This window comes from Callorhinus ursinus, unplaced genomic scaffold (assembly GCF_003265705.2).
Source record: "Callorhinus ursinus isolate GAN/ISIS: 27379988/994484 unplaced genomic scaffold, GSC_fseal_2.0 scaffold1, whole genome shotgun sequence".
Lineage (NCBI taxonomy): Eukaryota > Metazoa > Chordata > Mammalia > Carnivora > Otariidae > Callorhinus > Callorhinus ursinus.
Genome location: NW_027397063.1, coordinates 69505068 through 69525848, shown reverse-complemented (window position 1 = coordinate 69525848; position 20781 = coordinate 69505068). Strand labels below are relative to the sequence as shown.

Genomic DNA, 20781 nt, shown 5'->3' with positions numbered 1-20781 from the left:
CCCCCCCAGGCAGGTCGTGAGTAGGAGTTTTAAGTTTCACTGTTTGATAGCATCACCTCCTCTGCTTTCCCAGAAGTTATTCCTCGAAGTATGACTCGAATCGTTACTCTGTTGGGAGATGTCTCCGTCCGGAGAGGACCTTCACCTTCGGTTGTTTACTAAAGACATGGTGGCCCCAACGAATCAGGGGCATCAGAAGCGAGTCAAAAGAAGAAGGCAGTCGGGACTAGGGGCCTGGGTCTGAGTGTCAGCCCTGCGAGAACTGGGCGAGTGGAAATACTTCTTAGTGCCTTGGCTTTTTCCTCCTGTAAAGGAGCGGGTAATGATTTCTACTTGATACATTTGTTGCGGCGGTGCTTTGCAAATTGTGGTGTTGGTCATGGTACAGTAAAGGTAAAGGGATATCTGGCCTTGGGTCCCATTTCTGTGCGTGTGACACAGTAGTGGGAGGTGGGGAATTGGTCAGCATGGTGGTGCGTATCTTTTAAGAGTAGGGAAGGCCAGGCCTGTCTTTGTGGGGGCGGGCGAGGGGGGCTTAGAACATGGTTGTAAATGACTGTAGAATCTGCTGACTGCTTGGTCCCCACCCTGCCTGGGCCAGCCACCCTACCAGCAGTCCCCTGAGCCCCAGCTATGGGTGGGAGTATCTCCTAGCTCCTGTGTTACCTTGGGAGAATTTCTGAACACCTAGGCCTTTATTTGTTCATCTGCAAAAGGAGGAAACCGCTTAGCTTCACCTGCATTATGAGGGTTCAGTGAAGAAAGGGATATGAAGATCCTTTGTAAGTTCCATTGAACTCTTTGTATTTTGGGAGCTCATTTTCTCTCTCTTCTCCCTTCTTCCGGGGTCGTGGCCACGGGACCTCTTTGATCTTGAAAAGGTAAGCTGGTACAGAGGCAGAAATGGGGCCTTAGAGAGTGGGAAGTGACTTTTCAAGGCCTGGGACCTCTGCCTGGTTTTTCACAGCATGCCAGATTCCACTCTGCAGTATGAGCCTGACTTGTCCCTTCCTCAGACCTACCCAGAGGGAGACAGAAGCTTCCGGAAGGGCTTCAGCTCTCTGAAGCCGTGACAGGGTTGGGAGAAGTCTCCGGTGTGGCTACTGCTGAGTGTGTTGAGGTTCCCGTTTACCTCCATGCTTGTCCAGCAGTGACTAGTTACTTGGGCATTTGGGTTTTGGGTGAGTCAACGGGCCCATGACCCAGAGGACGTGTGGTGTGCTGGAATTAGTCAGAAGGCATAACTGCTCATCCTGACCCCCAAGCCCATGTACTCTGTGTGGATGAGAAAGCTCTCTCTGATCCTTAATTGCTTTGCCCATAGAATAAGGTTTTCTCTCTTATGATTCAGAGTGTTCGTATGGAAATCAAAGGACAGAGGACTTTTTTTTTTTTTGGTAAATAATATCGCAGTATTTAAGCCACTGGTGTCTGCACTTAAAACAGGTGGCTGACTTCTCTTCTTTGCTCCCACCCAGAGTAAAAAAAGAAAACCAGTTAAATTCCCGAGGACAGTTGGTAAACAGTCCAGTCTTTTTATATTTGGCACCTGAGGTCTCTGAATTTAAACCTGGACCATTTCAAATATATATTGGGGATACAAGGTAAGAGGGGACAATGTAAATCCAAGCAAAGGTCAAGGATTTCGGGTTCCCACCTGCCTTATCTCTACCTTGGCTTATGATACTCAGTTCTTCCTAGACACAGGGGCTTTGGTTTCCCCTTTTTTATGTCAAACAAGGTAGAGACTTGGATTGTTGGGCTCCAGAAGGTCCCTGTTTAAGAAACCGAGGGCCCGGCAAGGCCCCTCATTGAGGAAATGGCAAAAACGAAGACGAGAAGCTGGTTCTCGGGATGCTCCAGTCCCTGCTCTTTCTGAGGCGTCACTCTTCCCTCCTGTCAGGTGTGGGGAGGAGCCAGATGGTTTGACAAATGGTTCTTGTTGCCGTCAAATCTGCCTTCTCTTCTCTCTCCGACACAGTTTGTACCTTCCCTGTTTTGGGGGGATTAGGTGGGGTGGGCAGAGAGGGAGGGAGGGAGGTGGATGAAGGAAGAAGAAGATTTTATCACCTGGTTCTTGATGTGGCTGAGGTGACCAGTACGTTCTCGATTCTCTGTCAAGAAGCAAAGCTGAGGCAATGAGTAATTGTCACCTTGACTTTAAAGCACGGAAAAGCCTAGACACGGCAGGCTGTATCAGGAGACAACATTGATTTCATATATATTCATCTTTAAAAAAAAAACACGTTTAAGATGCCATATCCATAAATACTAATAAGGCTGTCTGATTCCAATTTTCAGGTGAGATTAGCATTTTATTGAGTATTTTATCTGTCAGATTCAATACTGGATGTACCATCCTCCCAGGCTTATTAGCATAATTGCTGTGCTTAAGCAACAATAAAAAATTCAGCAATAAAATAGCAGTTAGTGCAGGCAATTTGTTATCAAAAGCTTTTACTTAAGGACAGCTCCAGCCTGCATTTATTATCAAGTTAGGGTTATAATTTATTTTTATTTGGAAAAACAAAAGGATGGGGGAGATTTTGCTTTTTTGTTTTGGAAATAATACAGAATTAAAAAGCATTGCCTCTTTGGAACATTGTCCGCATCCCTTCTTCCTTTGCTGATAGCAGCCTGTGATAGGAATAGACTCCACTTGTGAGGCTCATTGGCTCAAAAAGTCACTCTCCTTGGCGTTGGAATAAACGGGCATAACTGCCTGTTTGTGTTCACGTAGGTTTCTAAATTGCTCTCAGGGCTCTTTTGTTGCTCACATCTCACACCAGTCCTGGGAGGGCTCCATTCTGAGAATAGAAGAGCTGAAATGCCCTGTTCCAGATGAGGCAGTAGAGTGGCAGAGCCCAGCTGTGAAACCCAGTCTTTCAGCCCCCAGGCCCGGCTCAGCGTTGCAACCCTTTGCACTGTTGCCCAAACATCCTCGTGTGGGTGCTCTTTCCCCTGCTCTGTGGGGGGTGGTTTCATTCCGGCTCTTTTCCATGTGTGCACGTGTGTGCGTGTGCACACCTGTAAACACACACACACACACACCTGTACATGCATGCACCTGCACACACACACCTGTACATACATGCACCTGCACACACATCTATACGTGCACCCACCTGCACACACACACAGATCTGTACATACATGCACCTGCACACACATCTATACGCACACCCACCTGCACACACACACACACCTGTACATACACGCACCTGCGCACACATCTATATGTGCACACATCTGCACACACACACATCTGTACACACATGCACCTGCGCATACACATCTATACGTGCACCTGCCTGCACACACACACAATCTGTACATACATGCACCTGCACACACACATCTATACGTGCACACACCTGCACACACACACATCTGTACATACATGCACCTGCACACACACATCTATACCTGCACCCACCTGCGCGCACACACACATCTGTACATACATGCACCTGCACACACATCTGTACGTGCACACACCTGCACACACACATCTGTACATACATGCACCTGCACACACATCTATACGTGCACGCACCTGCACACACACATCTGTACACAGATGCACCTGCACACACATATCTATATGTGCACACACACATCTGTACATACATGCACCTGCACACACACATCTATATGTGCACACACCTGCACACGTGCACAACATACACACATTCATATACACACCTGTTCACACACACATCTGTACACACACAGGCAAATTTTCCCCCGGATTTAATGATGTATGCTTGCAGCTGTTTTTCCTTTGATGTCCTGGTTAAAGCAATTCTGCCATGGGAATTTTCTTTTGATAACAAATGTCTTCCATTGCTTGCATTTACAATCCCTGTCTCTCCCATTCTCTCTTTCTCTCACTAGTGACTAACTCAGGAAAGCACTTGGGATTACCATCTATGAAGGACCTGGTACAAAATAAATGATTTTATAAGTAACATGGCAGTCTTTATAGAGAAGACAGAGATGAGATTTAAAAGTGTGGAGACTGGGAAATCATTTTTCTTTGTTTTGGAATGTATCAGAAGTAAATAAGAACATTCAACTGTGGCTTCTTAGCATGTCTTAGGCTTCAATTATGGCTAATAATTTTTAAACTGAAGATAAAATTTGGGGTGAGAATGGGTACCTGAAGGTCCCAAACTTTCAGAGAAGCATCTTAGATAATCCTGGATTTTCTTTCCTTCCTAGTTCAGAGAAAGAGCATGTAGTCATCGCCTCTGAACGTCCCGAGTGTGCAAGGTGCTGTGTAGCTATGGGGCTGTGAGACTCGGGACTTATTTAGGCTATTAGGATATTAACAAACGAATAGTGTTTTTTGGTTTTGAGCAGCTGTTATATGACAGGAACTGAAGTAGGAACTTTTCTCAGATTGTCCCATTTAATCTTAATGTTTCCTTCAATTATTCATTGGATTAATTTTTGTTGAGCACTTAATTATGTACCCGTCATTGTTCTAGTGTTTTAAGTGCATCATCTCATTTAATTTTTATAACAATTTCATGAGATGATGGCAGGCACTATTAGCGTTGTTTTCATTGGTTAGATGAGGAAACTGAGGCTCAGAGAGACTAGGTAATTTATCCAAGTCACACAGCTAGCAAGGGGTGGAACCTCTCTGGTTCTCCTGTCTCCTCAATCCATGTTCTTTCTACTGCACCGCTTGGCAAGAAATGAATGAACAGGAAGGTAGACCACGCCAATGATGAGTAGAAGGCTGTGGAGTTTCTTGATGTCAGGGCTGGTGTAGAACCTAGATGTTCATAAGGAGCACTGAACTTGAAACCGGACAAATCCTTGTGTGTTTCTTAGTGTTTGTAAAAATGTTGGTTAAATGACCTCTTGGAGTCTCAGTGTCTTCCTCTGAGTTAGGGATGATAAAATCTCTCTCCCGATGGCATTGTGGGAATAAATTAGAAAATGTATGGGAGAGTCTCCGAAGGCGCTCGGTTCATGGTGGGTGTTTAGCCGGCGTCAGGAGTGCCCACGAAGAGGCAGTGTGATGTACTGGATAGGAATGGCCGCCCAGACCAGATGGCCTGGGCTTAAATCTGTCGTACACGCCACATCATATTGTATGACCTTGGGCAAATGGCTTCCTCTCTGTGTGCTCCAATTTTCCTCGTCTGTAATAGGGACTTACCTCACAGGGTCCTCGTAAGGGTTAAATAAGTTAAAAAATAAATTAAAGGGTGAACGTAATACATGTATAACAGTGCATGGCGTAGCAAGCCCTCTGTAAGTGTTAAGTCTTACTATTAAATATACATAATTCTATGTAAGTGTTAGCCCTTGCGATCCCATCACGCTGCCATGGTGAAGGAGACAGGGGCAGAGTGAACAGTTCAGGACTGTTTTAGGACCCCGGCCCCGTTACTCAAGGACAGGGAACCAGTGTAGCCTGGGACATAGGAGTTGCACTTGTGTGGCCACTAATGACCTTGGACAGGTTCTTGGCTTCTCCGCCCTTGACCTTTGCTTATCTGCAGATGGTAGTTGGGAGGGTAAACTTCAGATGGCAGAATGTGTGTGGGAGTGGAATACGTCCACGTCCTTGATTAGCTTCTTCCTGGAGAGTTGCCTTGGAACTACCACGGGTCACTTTGCTGGTAAAAGATGGCTGGTAGGGGCTATTTTCCCCATGTCATGCAGACAGGTTCCGGCCTCCCTCAATCTGCATGTGCCTGGCTCCTGTCCTCAGAGCTGTCCCCCATGTTCCTTCTCTGTAGAAAGCGTCGATATATTGCAGCTACTCTTCCTGAGACCATTTCTCCTGCACCCAAAGGAGGTGAGTGGGAGTTTTGTATTCCACTTTTTGAAAGGTGATATACTTTTTTTTTTTTTAAGATTTTTATTTGTTTATTTGGGAGAGACAGAGAGAGAGAGAGAGAGAGAGAGAGAGAGCGCATGAGTGGGGAGGAGGAGCTGAGGAGGGGAATCCAGACATGGGGCCCCATCCCAGGACCCTGAGACCGTGACCTGAGCCATAGTCAGAAGCTTAACTGACTGAGCCACCCAGGTGCCCCTGGAAGGTGATACATTCTTAATATATTTTGCCCACCTTCAGAAGATACTGAAAGACACTTAATGTTAAAGTCATGCTACTGAGGATATCTCCAAGGCAGAAGATTCTTCAGGATTTGTGTTTTCTTGGGCTTGTTCTAAGCAGCACTTTTCCTTACAAAAGGTGCATGTGTGCGTGTGTGCATGCGTGTGTGAAACTTCCAGGAATTGGTAGGGTTAATTTTGGGGGTGTTTCTTTGGCTTATTCAACATAGAAACAGAAAGGCAAACGTGTTTGTTCATGTCATTTAAAAATGTCTTTATAGGAAAGGATGTTAAGATAATACCTTACATTGTATGTGGAGCTTTGTAGTTCTCAAAGCCATTGAAAACACATTTTCTTATGTGCATCTTCTGGCATCCCTATGAAGTAGGCAAGGCAGAGCTTACTGTTTTCCTTTTAGAGATGATGTAGCCAAGGTTCAGAGAGATGAAGTGAGTTATCGTAAAGCAGTGGTGGATGCAACCCCCGAATCTCTGGAGTGCTTTCTGCTTCACCACCCTGATTTGAGTGTAATGAGGTCATTCTTACCAAGCACTACCCAGGTCGGATAGAGATGTAATAAATCTAAAAAAATTTGCCTTTTTTTTCCCCTCTTTTTTCTTTTGGTTAAATAGTTAACTATGATTTGATATGACTTGTTTCTCCCCAAGTATAAATAGCAATGAATCTCTAGGATTTCTTGTAAACCAGCATGTGCTTTTCAGAAATCAAATGTCAAAGTATTTCCTGAAACTTGCTTTAATGAACAGGAGAAGTGAAGGTAAAAGTCGTCTTTTGCATGAGTTAATTAGGAAGCAGGATGTGAGAACTTGCTGTGGGAATTTAAAGAGGAATACTTATACTGATGTGCAAACTCGATCAGTATATTCCAGAGGGTTTCATGCTGGTAGAAGTTTTAAGTGAATGAAGCTTTCATTAAGCAGATCAGTTGTTTTTGGTTTGCATGAAAACCTAATCTGTTCCATGAGTTGGATCTAAAAGGGGTCAACCAGTCTACACTCCAAAAAACAGAAGCATGAGTTGGACTTTTAGTTTTGATTGCGAGGTGCCTTTATCTGGAAGCTCGAGTGTGTTCTCTGAATATAGAACAGAGTAATGGAAGATGCTCTTGAGTTTCGTAAAGACACGGAGTCAGTGCGACCCTTACTTGGGAGGTGGGAAGGACTGAGTTTTCTTTGGCAAATGTCTTTGTATCCCTCAACAAATAAGTCCAGGGCTGTATTATTAGCCTCATGTATCGGAGTATGGGTTAGAGTACATGTATTTTGGAAACCTACTGCTTTGCTGCACACTACATGGTTTCTTAGATGGCAACTTCTGAGTGAGTTGCCAGCTTCCTGAGAGTGTCTTGACCACTTAAGAAGGAGGCAGAAAGTTTTGGTTTGGACAGGTGACTCTCTTTACTTCCCATCTCTGGTGGTTTCCTAAGTCTACGTGATCTGGTCACGTTACTGATGGGGGTGCTGAGATTGGCTCTGATTTATACCCCAGCTTGTCATATAATAATTAGCTCCCACAAGGTTAGCAGTGAAATCACTAGCACAGCAAGTGAGACAGAGCAAGTCGAAGGTTGCCTTCTCTGAGTTTCTCTCCCGCCTTTAATTGTGTTTAATCTGACACGAATCTGTCCTTTGTGTGTCGGTTTGGTCTTTTCTGCTAGATTCTGAACTCCTGGAAAGCAGGTGTCATATCTTATTAATCACCATGAGTGTGCCTGGCACATAGTAGGTACTTATTACCATGTAGTTGGGTCATATCTGAAGAAGCTGAAAAAGGTGGTTTTTCTTGCAAGAGAGACAGTCCTGCAGTATTGCTCCTTAGTACATTCCATGCTTTGCTTGGAGCCTCGGGGAAGTCAAGAGATACAGATAGCTCCTTCCTTAGGGAGCCACAATGTAGCTGTATCATCTCAGTGAGAACACCTCCCAAAGGGTGAAACAATGCAGAGGTGGGTCGTTGTCCTGATGAGTTTTCCATGCAGAATGACTTATGCTACAAGGCTCTGCCACCTCCTGCCACATTTAAGAAGTTCCTTCCAGGGGGTCATTTTCTTTTCACGTGTGAAGGGATAATCTTGACTGGGTCATTGAGGGAATGAGGAGATGACCTGTCAAACGGAGTGCTGAATAATTCGCTATTCTGATGTAGATGGGGGTCTGTTTTAGTTTTAGAAGGTAGATTGCTGACTGGATAAGCGAAATGTAGTTTGTCTGTAAAACAGTATTATTCAGCGATAAAAAGAAGTCCTGATATATAAACTATCAGATCAATGAATCTTGAAAACATTATGGTAAGTAAAAGACCATTTACCAAAGACCACATATTATACGATCCTAGTTATAAAAAATGTCCGTAATAGGCAAATCCATAGGGTTTATAGAGACAGAAAGTAGATGAGTGTTTGTCAGCAGGGGTGGCTTGGGGCATAGGGAGAGACTTCTAATGAGTATGAATTTCTTTTTGGGGGCAACAAAAAATGTTCTTATATTACATTGTGGTAATCATTGTACAACTCTGAATATGTATACTAAAACTGAATTACAGATTTTAAATTTGTGAATGGTATCTCAATTCAACCTGTTAAAAAGTAAGTAGATTGCTTTGCAATCTACAATCTCTGAGGGTTGCTTCAGTGAATCAAATAGTGAGGGTCGAGTCTTTAACTCATCTTGATTTGTTTGGGGCCCAGAAGTCATGCTTCCTTAACAGTGGTGACCATGCCTAAGGAAAACCTGGTAACACCCAGGGCTACCACACTGGAAATCTGTCTCCCTCTCCCCCCCATCCATGCACAATCTTTTCAGGAGCTTTAAAATTTTATACTTCCAGAAATGTTGATTAGTGAGATATCCGATAAGAAATAACAGGGTACTGACAGCCCTGATTGTATAAATAGGCGTTTGGGATTGTGTTCATGGTTTGCTTGTCAGTACAAGAGAAATGTGTGATTATGTTGAATGATGGTTAATTTCCTTATCCACCCATTTTAAAAATAAAGATGTATGCCTGGAAGACAGGTGCCCAGGGAAAGAAGGAGCCCTGGAACTTTGATAACGAACCCTGGGCAGGAACAAGATCCTATATGGGAGTAGGATTTTGAGTCCTGTCCGGGGTCAGGCTGCAGCTGATGAGTTAGGGAAACAACGGCTGTGCCTCACCGAGCAGTTATCATTTACTCTAGTTTTGTGTTTGTCTGGACAGCTTTTCCCCCTCCTCCTTCAAGATCACTGTTAGCCCCCTCTTGGTCTAACTTACTGTGTTAACCGAGTTAGAAGAGTAGCCAGTGGATGTGCGCAGGTGCTGGAGGGAAGGGGCGCCTTCTAGCTTTGTATGGGAACTGTTCATACACAAACACTTCTCTTTGATTAAGTATCCGGTGAAACCAATTCACATGAACTCCAATTAAACTTTAATGAACAAGTGGGTGTATTAATATCAGCTGAGTAATGCAGGCAGCACAGATTCCAGTAAGTGACTCACTTCTCTGAGAGCTCATCCCCCATGCACGGTTGGAGTTACTAGAAAGCTTCCAGCTATATTTGAGCGGGTCTGGTCTGGGCCTTCCAGTTCTAGCAGTCTTCTTGCTTGTTATGAATTTAGTGACACAGCCACAGTCATCCAGGCCTCTTGTTTTCAGAGCAAGGATTGGGGATGGGGGGAGACTTGCTCATTTTGAGCAATGAGGCCTTTCGTGGAGCAATGACCATATGGACTGTTATTTTCTCCATCTTCTTCTTTTCTTTTTTTAAAGTGAGAATTCTTTTTCTCCTTAAACCCAGGGGCTATATTGCTGAACATCAAGGTAGTGAGGGCAGAACCCGTGGTTTTGAGCTAAACTTGGCCCCCTGGTTCTCACTTCCTGTCCCTGTCTGCTCTTCTGCCTCACCTCTACAAGAATCCCTATAGTTATACCAGAGATGGCAAGATGCGCTTAGAAGGGTGAGCCTTTTTCATTCGTTACGCATCTGCCTTCGGCTCAGGTCATGATCCCAGGGTCCTGGGGTCCAGCCCCGCATCGGGCTCCCTGCTCAGTTGGAAGCCTGCTTCTCCCTCTCCCACTCCCCCTGCTTGTGTTCCCTCTTTTGCTGTGTCTCTCTCTGTCAAATAAATAAATAAAATCTTAAAAAAAAAAGTCTGTTTCAAAAAAAGAAAAGGGGTGAGCCTTTTTGAGCACAGATCCTGTTCCTTCTAGAGAATAACTGTATCCACTTCCTGTATTTATTCATTAAACGAGATAATGTATAATGTCCTTAGTTTCATGCCTGGTGAATAGTAAGTTTTCAATAAACATTAGGTAACCTGCACCAAAGAATGAGGCCATGGAGATGAAGGGCACTCAGCTCTTGTCAATGAAGGAAATTAGACCCTCCTAGAGGTATGTCTTATACTTAAAAATGCCTTTGTAATTACAGAGTGTCAAAGACCAAAAGCTCGGAAGAGATAATGCACAGACAATGAAGAGATCCCTGAGGTTGGCTACGTCAGAGAAGGCTGGGGGTCAGGGCAGGGCCAGGTAAGGGTTTGGGAAGGTACTCTGAGGAGAAACGAAAAAGCACCAGGCCCCGTGCACACTTGCACGTGGGGTGCCATCAGTGTAGTTAGAGTAGGTGATATGTTGGGGTCTGAGGAGACTCATGGAGACTGAACGTAGCCTCCGCCTTGGCCCCTGAGCCTCAGTCCCATCTTCCTTTGCTGCTTTGCCTCCCGTTCTTTTGTACCATCTAGAACCTAGTTGAAAGTAGTGCAGGGCGCCTGGGTGGCTGAGTTGGTTAAGCGACTGCCTTCGGCTCGGGTCATGATCCTGGAGTCCCGGGATGGAGTCCCGCATCGGGCTCCCTGCTCGGCAGGGAGTCTGCTTCTCCCTCTGACCTTCCCCCCTCTCATGTGCTCTCTCTCTCATTCTTTCTCTCAAATAAATAAATAAAATCTTTAAAAAAAAAAAGAAAGTAGTGCATTGGTCAGGCAGCTGGAGATAAAGACAAGATTGTATAATGGGCTTTACGTCTGCAGCATCTCTGAATCAGAGTTTCCTTTCTTCCTTCAGAGAACCCCTGCATGTGACAGCTCCCCAGTCGGGGACAATGCCTATAAAATTCCTGACCTTGAGCAGCAGGGAGTGTATGCTTCCAGCAGTCAGGTAAATCCCAAGCCTTGGGAGGAAGGGGCCGAGTGGCACCTGCCCTGTTCCTTCTCTAAACTCAATGGCGGGGTAACCCACTCATTCATCCACTGAAGACCGGGCTGGCGGAGGGGAGGCTTGCTCGACTAGGCAAAAAGGGAGGTAGAAAGCCCTGCTAACCCGAGGTTCCGTGCCCCCAACTCTCACCCACATCCCAACATGGTTCCTTCAGGGGAAAAATGGGTAGGACAGGGCCATAGTGTGTGGGAAGGAGGGACAGTTTTTTGAGCAGAGAATGCTGTTATGCAGTCTGTAATTCAGGCTGCTTAATCTGCTTGAAGGACACACTTAGATAACTCAGACTGTAAGCAGGTCTTGTGTAATGTTGTCAAGGTCTCTGGTGCAAGAATCAGCCCCCATTTCAGAAATAGCAACCACATGTGAACAGTGGACTCTTTGCTTCCCTCCCAGACTTCTTAGAGAATGTTACAGGATAAAGAAATCTATGAAGTGAAGGCCTAAATTCCATCATGATAATAGAGGTGGGAGAGTCTCATCAAATAGATTAATTCCATGTTTGGAATTTTGGATAAAGCAGAAGGGATTCTTGCAGATCAGGAATTGAATAGGCTGATGATGTAAATTAGGAACTATATGTTGCTTCTAGAAAACAAAGGAATGTATATTAGGTTTAAAAAAATATAGGTCAGTAGTTAATTTAGCAGTTAGAGCTAGGTGTTTCATTATTTGAGAACTCTCTAGGACATCATTTTTTTATATACTGCTGAGAAGTATATTTCATTTTACAAATGAAGAAACAGTAAACAGATATAAAGATCATTATCTAAGGACACTTGGACCAAGTTTCATTAACTACCTTATTCCTTTGTTTTATATTGGGTATTTCATATTTAAGTGAAATAGGAATTGCTTTAAGGGATTCATAAGATGACTGAATTACACTTGGTTTCGACATCCAAAGAGATCAGGGAGATATAACTAGTTAAACTGTCTACCTTGTGTAGCTGAGGAGACTTGTCATAGCAATTTAGTAGCCATGATGGATTATACATCTTTGATTTGGGGGCTCTGACAAATTCCTTCCAATTCAGACTTTATCCAGGTCCTGTTGTTTCAACAATGTGAAAGCAATATGCAGCAGGTACGCTTCCTCCTTTACCTCCTGTCATATTTTTTTCAAGATCACAAGCTGCATGTATTGTGTAGATTGATTACCTAGGCTTTCTTTTTTCTTTTTAATTTAAAAATTTTTAAAATTTTTATTATTTTTTTATTTTTAAAAGATTTTTATTTATTTATTTGACAGCGAGAGAGGGAACATGAGCAGGGGGAGCGGGAGAGGGAGAAGCAGGCTTCCTGCCGAGCAGGGAGCCCGAGGCGGGGCTCGATCCCAGGACCCTGGGACCATGACCTGAGCCGAAGGCAGACGCTTAACCGACTGAGCCACCCAGGCGCCTCTAACTAGCCTTCCTAAGGTGAATTCCTTTTTTGCAAACCTGTCCCCGCCAAACCTAAATCCTGCCCGAATTTCCCTCTTTACCTCATTCCTGGACTTCTAAAGTGGATCCTCTTTTCTGGAGATACTTGACAGATGACACTACTCTTCTCTTGGAGGCCACTTTCTGGTGCCTTGGGAAACCTCACGGTCCCCCCAGTTGCTCCCTGGTTCTCCTTTCCTTTTGTCCACCATGAGCACAGGTTATCTACTGGCCACTTGATCCTCCTGGGCACTCTTGCCCAGGTACCCCAAGTGCTCTCGGGTACCCAAGCTGATGATTGCTCCAAACAGCTGCAGTTTCCCAACTGAGTTCGTGGATCGGCATCAGTTAGGGCAATTCTACCAGAATTCAGATTTTCAGTCTGCATCCCTAAATCGTTGGCTGTGGGCCTGGGCATTTGCATTTTTAAAACCTTTCTGGGTAACCAGATGGGCACCCCTGCTTATTAAAATCTACCGTTACCAGTTTACTTATGGCATGCAGTGCTTAGAGCTAAAGCTGTTTAAAAGACACTTCATCCATTGGTTCCAGGATGAGAAAGCCACACTGAGAGCATGAAAGAGAGTGAGAAGGTTTCTAAAAGGCTATGGCCTCAGCTGGAGAGGAAGCTGGATGATGCTGCTGTAAGGGAACAAAGGCTCAGTGTCCTGACCATCTGCTGCTGTTATTCTCCAGGCTCATTCCCATAATGAGTATTTATTCTGCCCAACAACACTTGTTCCTACATGTATGCGACTATGGGTTCCGTTGTAGAAGTTTCCACAGGAGGGGGACTGAGGGCAGGCGTTCTTCACTCAGCCCCACCAAAGTGAGGCCAGTCATTTTATCCTGTAGGTGATATCCTTTCCACAAAGACTCACCTTCTTTTCTTGCCCCAGGCCCTACACAGACCCAGCATTTCCCTCTACATATTCCCTACATAATTAATCTGTCTTCTACCTTTAGTAATGCACCAGATTTTGTCAGACTTCGTTTAACTCCATTAACTCGTTAACAGATTTCGGTGAGTTTGCTCACGGGTGGAGGTGAAGTGGGGGCCAGTGTTCCTCCAGCTGAGGTTACCCTCTCCTCGGGCTTTTCTGAGTGTACTAAGTGGAATCGGTGTTACGACTTCTCAGTCATATCTTCCCCATTTTTAAAACTGCGGAACTGCTCTTACCACCTCACTGGGGAGCACACAGTCAGTAAATTCTAATGGAAAAACCTGCCTGATGAGTGGGGCAGGAAGGTGTCACAGCCGTACTGGTGAGTCATCTCAAGACCAGCTAGATTTGAGCTGTGGTGCTTCTTCCATGCTGACACTAAACCTCCCTCAGCATTCTGTCGCCTGAAGCAGCTTTCGAATCTTTGTCTCAGATTTCCTTATCTAGGTCAGACTTTGTCTTTTTAAAAATGGTGCCGGGACATCTCCTTAGTAGATTAGACTGGTCCCATTAGGATAATTGGCTTTATACATTTATGAAAAGAGCAACAGTGGGAAATTTTGTTGTCTCGAACAGGGTCTTTCCCTCCCATTGTGGGGCAAGGCACTAAGGGAAAACCTATGTAGTTTTTCTTTTCCTTCCCTTCCCTTCCCTTCCCTTCCCTTCCCTTCCCTTCCCTTCCCTTCCCTTCCCTTCCCTCCCCTCCCCTCCCCTCCTTCCCTTCCCTTCCTTTCCCTTCCCTTCCCTTCCCTTCCCTTCCCTTCCCTTCCCTTCCCTTCCCTTTTCCCTTCCCTTCCCTTCCCTTCCCTTCCCTTCCCCTTTCCCTTTCCCTTCCTTTCCTTTCCCTTCCTTTCGTTTCCTCTCCTCTCCTTTCCTTTTTCTTTTGTTTCATTTCCTCTCCTCTCCTCTCTCTTTCTTTCTTTTTTTCTGTTGTTGTTTGTTTGTTTTTTGGGATAAGATGTGATGTTTGTACTTGGGGTAGTTTTAAGGCACAATAGTGTTGGGGCCCCCATTAGGGAAAAAGAAAAAAAAAAAACAACCAACAACCCAGAGACCCAATTTTTTCCTTCGGTAAATGAATGGTCATTGTAAAGAAGGCTGTAGAGCATCCGGAAACTTTGAGTCACGTGAGCTGGCCCATTTCACTATATGAGCTTGAGTGCCTGCTTGTCGGTGGGGATCCTCAAACCCATCTCTTGGAGTTGCTGAATGGATCAGATAAGTTCATGCATAGGAAAATACTCTGTAAATGGAAAAAAAAAAAACTATTCTCATTTGTTTTCTTAGCACAGGTGCTGGTCTTTTTCTTAAAACAAAATAACCGTTCTTTTTCAATTGTAAGTTGTTCAATTGTTTCAATTGTAAGTTAAGTATACTCATTTTAGAAAATGAAGATGTCAGAAAGTTGTGAGAAGAAACTTCACGCATACTCACCATCCAAGATAACTGCTGTTCTATATTTTACACATACCTCCACACTATTCCTTTTTTAAAGGGGGGTCGTGTTATATGTATTTATTTTTACATGTTTTCTTTATATAATATTATATTGTAAACATTTTCCAATGACATTGAACACCCTTCAGAAGTATACATTTTAATCATTACATCATATCTGTCTTATGTGAGTAATGCATTTGCATGTCTTGTGATATATTTGACCATTGTTTTCATTTTTCCAATGTACAGTCAACAGTGCTTCCTATTTACCGGGAAGAGAACTTGCTGTAAAACAAGGCAGAGGCAGTCGACACTGTCTTTGCAGTAGAGGAATTGGGCATCTTTTATTTCATCCTAAAGTGAAACGTATTAGGCTGCAGTTGAGCAGTACTTTTAGTTAAGCTCTCAGTCAAGGTAAAGTTAGACTTGTGGAATTGTTAATTTAGAGAAAATTCTGACTGCAACCCAATCTATGAGGCCAAGTGCTCTTAATTAACATAACGTTAATTAGAGAAACATTGAAAAATAATATGGTTCGTCTCATGAATGCACTGCATTCGATAAGTTGGTTTATGCCCTCTGGAATACTTTTTATATTCTCTTATTAGGAGGATGTGGTAAATTTGTTTTGCCCAAAGGATTCATTTTTCTGTTGCTGGGCACATATATAATACTACAGTTACCACATTTTGGGATGTGATGACATGATGATGAAGAGAGGCCTTTGGATATTTTAAAATGGAGATTTAAGGAGCAGTAGACTAGGAGAGGGAATTGTGCTGGTATTTCAGTCTTGATCTTTTTTGTCACGGATTTATGTCTTTGCCTCTTTTTTTTGTGTTTGTGTGTGTCTGCTCAGCATCTTGCCAGGTACATCTGCCTGAGTTCCTTCCCCCCGTTTGTCCATGTGCCCACCCATCCCTCCTCCCACCTGTCCGTCTACTCATCCGTGTAATCATCCATCCTCTGGCCATTCTCACCTTCCCTCTCCTTTATCTCTCTCCATCTTCGTCTGTTGCCCGCATCCATCAACTCTTCTGTCCATGTCTGTCTGTAAAATGAAGGGGGAGACTGTTTTGATGGGAGCATATGAGTTTCTTTGTTGCATTTTACAAAGGGGATCACAGGGGCCAAGGGCACCAGAACCAGAAAATGAAAATGACTAGAACTTGACCATTTTTGTTTCACTCGGAAATCTGGAGGGATGTTCAGAACTGACCTGGTAACCCACTCTGTGATGCTCATCAGGGTGCTGTTAATATAATGCATTTTGGGGAATGTCGTTTCAACTACTATTTTGCTAGAAATCAGTCACCAGGAGATAGAATGAACAAGAGCTATTATATCCCTTCTGAGTAGTAAATTCAGAAGGGAAAAAAATTTTCTTGAGTTTGGACTAAGAAAGAGTCAAAGATGTAGAGATGCCATCTTTCCAAATTTACTGAGTAAAAGAAAATATTGTAACACTTTCAGGGACTTTAGGTATATTATACAAAGGTATTTTTGAGGTGTGGGGACCAGTGTTGCACTTGATACTGGGTAAAATGGGAGGCAAGGAACCAACTGTTACTGAAAACCTGTTTTCTTTTGATTCTGAGAAAGCTGCTTTGCACTAGCCTATCCTTAGGACTTACCTGTCTTACTTAGTTCTCACATCAGCCCTATAATGTAACTTGTGTTATTCCCATAATGTAAGGCAGAGACTTGTAGAGACTAAATGATTCGCCCAAATTTACATGGTTAACAAGTAGCGAAGCTTCAGTGAAATCAAGACTTGTTTGACTCTGAAACTGTTACTCTTTGCAGTAAACTACACCACAACGTGCGTGTAAAACCTTAGCTGTAGACCAGCTCTCCACTTCCAGTTTTAGAGTAACTCAGCCTCTGAAAAGCAGCCTGCACATAGCACAGCTCTCAGATCCTTCAGTTCGTTTCGTGAAAGGTGAGAGGGTTTGCATGGAGACATGATAAAGAAGACAGTTCTTAGGATCTGGTTATAAGATTGAATCTCTAAACTTGACTTTGGTATTTGACAGAATGGGGTTTTCCTCAGGTACAGCTGTGTGTTTGTGTTCCACTTAACTGGAGTTTTACATTAGCTTGATCCCAAAGATGCAAAGGTCTCCTCCCCAAGGTGCATCTTAGGGAGGCAAACAAACCCATGAAATACTGTAAACACCTCTCCTCAAACTGCCCTAAGCTCTAGAAAGCCAGCAGGAAAGCTATTGTAATGTATTTTTGCCACGTGGGCTGTTACAGTCACAAATGAGCCTGAAATAGCAACAATTTTTGAAGGCACAGCAAATTTATGTCCTTCTTAACTTTTCCATAGGTTTGAAAGCTTGCCCCCTCCCTTTTTAATCATGCTGAACTGTGGCATTGCTAATATCATTCTATCCTGGGTGAAAATTCGTGTTGCATAATTAAGGCGCAAGATGGCGGCTGGTGAAAGAGGTTCTGCCTTAGGACCTGCCTTATATGATCTTATTCTCACTTTCCACCTTTATTTTATTCTCTAAGCATCAATTAATTGCCTACTGTCAACCAGGCATGGTGCTATGTGGGAAGGATACACTAGAACAGGGGTCAGCAAACTTTCCTGTAATGGGACAGATGGTAAATATTTTAGCCTAAATATTTAGGTCCATATGGTCTCTGTTGTAGCTACTTATTCTGCTATCTGACAATATAAAGTAAATATAAATATTACAGTGTAAAGAGTAAAATATGTAACTCTGTCATAGGCAGTATGTAAATAATTGAGTGTGGCTATGTTTCAATACAATTTGACAGAAACATACAGTGAACCAGATTTGGTCTGCGGGCCACAGTCTGCCAACACCTTTGCCAGAATGTCCATGAAAATAGGGAACTTTGTCTTGTTCATTGCTACGTCGCCAGTGCCTAGAGTAGTGCCTGGCATATGGTAGATGCTTTATAAATATTGGTTAATTGAAAGAATGAGTGAATGAATGAATCACACCCCATCTCTGATCTCTAAGAGCTCATTATCCAATAGAGGAAATAAGAACTACATGTATGAGAGTGTTCAGGGTAGTGGAATTGGGTGGTATTTTAACAGAGACCTGAAGGATAGGGAAGTGTGTGTCACCAGCCGGAGATGGGAGGCATGTGGCAGATGGAAGAAACACACAAAAGGGACAAGAAGCAGGTCATTTGTGGTGAAGGATGAGTAGTTTGAATGTTCTATAATAGGATTTCCCTGACTTGCCTGATCATTGTAATCACTTGCTATGAATAATACAGATTTCTAGCACCACCCCCCCCAAGATTCTGATTTGGTAAGGCAAGTTTGATCAATATTTGTTTATAAAATAAAGATCTGAAAGGAAGTAAGAGTGGGAGGTGCCATTGGAAAGATATACTGGGGTCATTTCTGATGGGCAATAAAGTTCTTACTTTTCCTACCAACTGAATCAGTACTGACTGATGGCAACTGGACTGAGAATTATCCTGTACCTTCTGTGCCATGGAATGGAGGGGAGCCAGGGTGGAAGTCCACCCAACTCATCTCCCTGCCTTCATATCAACCCTACTGATCTTGTACTTCAGCCTTTATGATGAAATGACATATAATGTAGCCACTCATTTAAAATACAATGAAAATAACAAATTCTGTGTAGCTGCTAGACTTAATTGCTTTTGAAACTCTTGGTTGACTCACATCTAAGGGGGCAAGTGGATTTGAACAACACAGTAGAAAACTTGCTTTCTCATGCCATAATTCTAGTTCAGAAGGTTATTTAATTTAATACCCAGATCTGTAGAATGTGACCACCGGGAAGGCCCTATGTCTCCTTTTAAATGATGGGGGAAAGATGAAGTCTGAATGTAGGCAGTAACTTGCTCAAGTTCTGTCACCAAATTATTGGCAAAACCAGGATTATAATGCAAATGCCAAGTTACTCAATTTAGTTTTCTTTTCATAGTGCTATGCTACATTTATCAATAGAATTCCTGATTTACATAATTTCTCTCCCCCTTGAATCTCATAGCCTTTTGCCCACACCTCTTCTATGCTGCTTATCATAAAGTTATATCCTAATGTTTTCTCCTGGACCAGTACCCCACTGTTACCCCAAATAAAGACTGAGCTCTGTTTCCTTGGAGAGCTTAACATATTTCCTGGCACTTAGCATGTGTTCAGCAAATAATTGTAGACTTGAAATATCTTGAGCATCTTTTCCTTTCTTGTGTGTTTTGACTCAAGTTTCTTTGCACTTATATTGTCAGAAAAGTCAAGCTCTTCTAGAATTGCTGAAATACAAAGCTACTTTCCCTTAAGCTTCCTTTAAAAGAAAAAAAAAGTTGAGTTCTCCATTATGGCTGAGACCTTTTTAAATAGCTCTTTTGATACTTAAATGTCAGCAACTTCAAAAATGAAATGTCAGTAAATTATCAGAGAAAGAAATTGCATATTTATTTGGGTAGATATATTTTAATTGACCACTTAAAATATAGATTATAGCAAAATTCTGAGAATTTTCATATCTTGCACATTTCTCTCAACTGCTAGAACTTTTTTGTTTGTATCTCTTAGAAGATTTAATTTTAATTTTTTCTGCATAATGGTTATGGATGTACATTTTTCTCTTCCAGTAGATGGTACACATTTTGAATTGAAGTTTAAAAAAATTAATTTCTGCCTCCACACAAAACCTTGCTTTGTAGGTGCTAGTACTAAACAGGCATTTACTTAAACATGGTTAGAAAATGGTCAGTCTTATCTTCACTTATTCACTTATTTTTGCATCTATGTGCCATGTTTTGTGCTTAACCTTGGTGGTGGGGCTGGATTGGGGTGGGTACATGAAAGTGAATAAAAGATAGTTCTCTTTTTCAGAGAATTCTAATTTGGTGGGGATGTTGACACATAACAAGTAAATATGATGTGATGTACAGATCAAAGGTACATACACATAACTCGCTTTAGAATCTGGTGGCAGGTTAATTCTGACAAGGTGAATCGAGGGAGGCTTCAGCGAAGAGACACTGAGAAGAACCTGAATGTGTCTTCATCCTTCCATTCAGTCACTGGTTTTGATCTTCATCAACACAACGCATGCACATGTGCGCGCGCGCGCGCGCGCACACACACACACACACACACACACACACATATCCAGTAACACAGTTTTCCTTTTGTGATCTGTTTGACAGTAGATTTAAAAGTCAAACAGCCTTTACATGGGACAAAAGAAAGAGAGGACCATGTTTCATTGTGTAATCTGCAGGTTTCTCAATGTCTGAAAAACACAGTTGCCAGCAGTTTCTTGGGATGGGCTTCGCCATTAGTGGCATGAACTGCAAGTATATTGGCCAGAGAGAGACAGAGAGAGGTGTACTGTTCCAAAGTGATAGTGTTCTCTCCAGAATTGTCCCATCTGGTTGTTGTTCTCCTCAATAGTTAAATTACATTAAATAGTTTCCTACGTAGAAGCAGTGTCGGCTTTGACTTCAGACAGTTCTGGTTCCGTATCTGACTTTGCCATTTATTATTTATATGCCCCAGGATCATTGCTTATCCTTTCCTAGGTTCAGTTTCCTCATCTTTGAAAATGGTGATAATGGAAAGTACATCTCAAAGTTGTGAGATTACGGAGTTGATGTTTGCCGAGCTCCTATTTCAGTGCCCGGGACACGATAGGTCCTCTGCCT

At 43.0% G+C, this 20781-nt stretch overlaps 1 protein-coding gene across 11 annotated transcripts in view; it reads left to right on the top strand.

The window, feature by feature from the left end:
- Positions 1 to 20781, top strand: part of LPP (LIM domain containing preferred translocation partner in lipoma) — a 667328-nt gene that overhangs the window by 121628 nt on the left and 524919 nt on the right. The window contains exon 3 of one of the 11 annotated variants that reach the window (XM_025876790.2): positions 11145 to 11237. The exons of the other annotated variants lie outside the window; for them this stretch is intronic. The gene's annotated coding sequence lies outside the window, so the exon portion shown is untranslated. The remainder of the gene's footprint in view (positions 1 to 11144; positions 11238 to 20781) is intronic. 11 annotated transcript variants of the gene reach the window in all.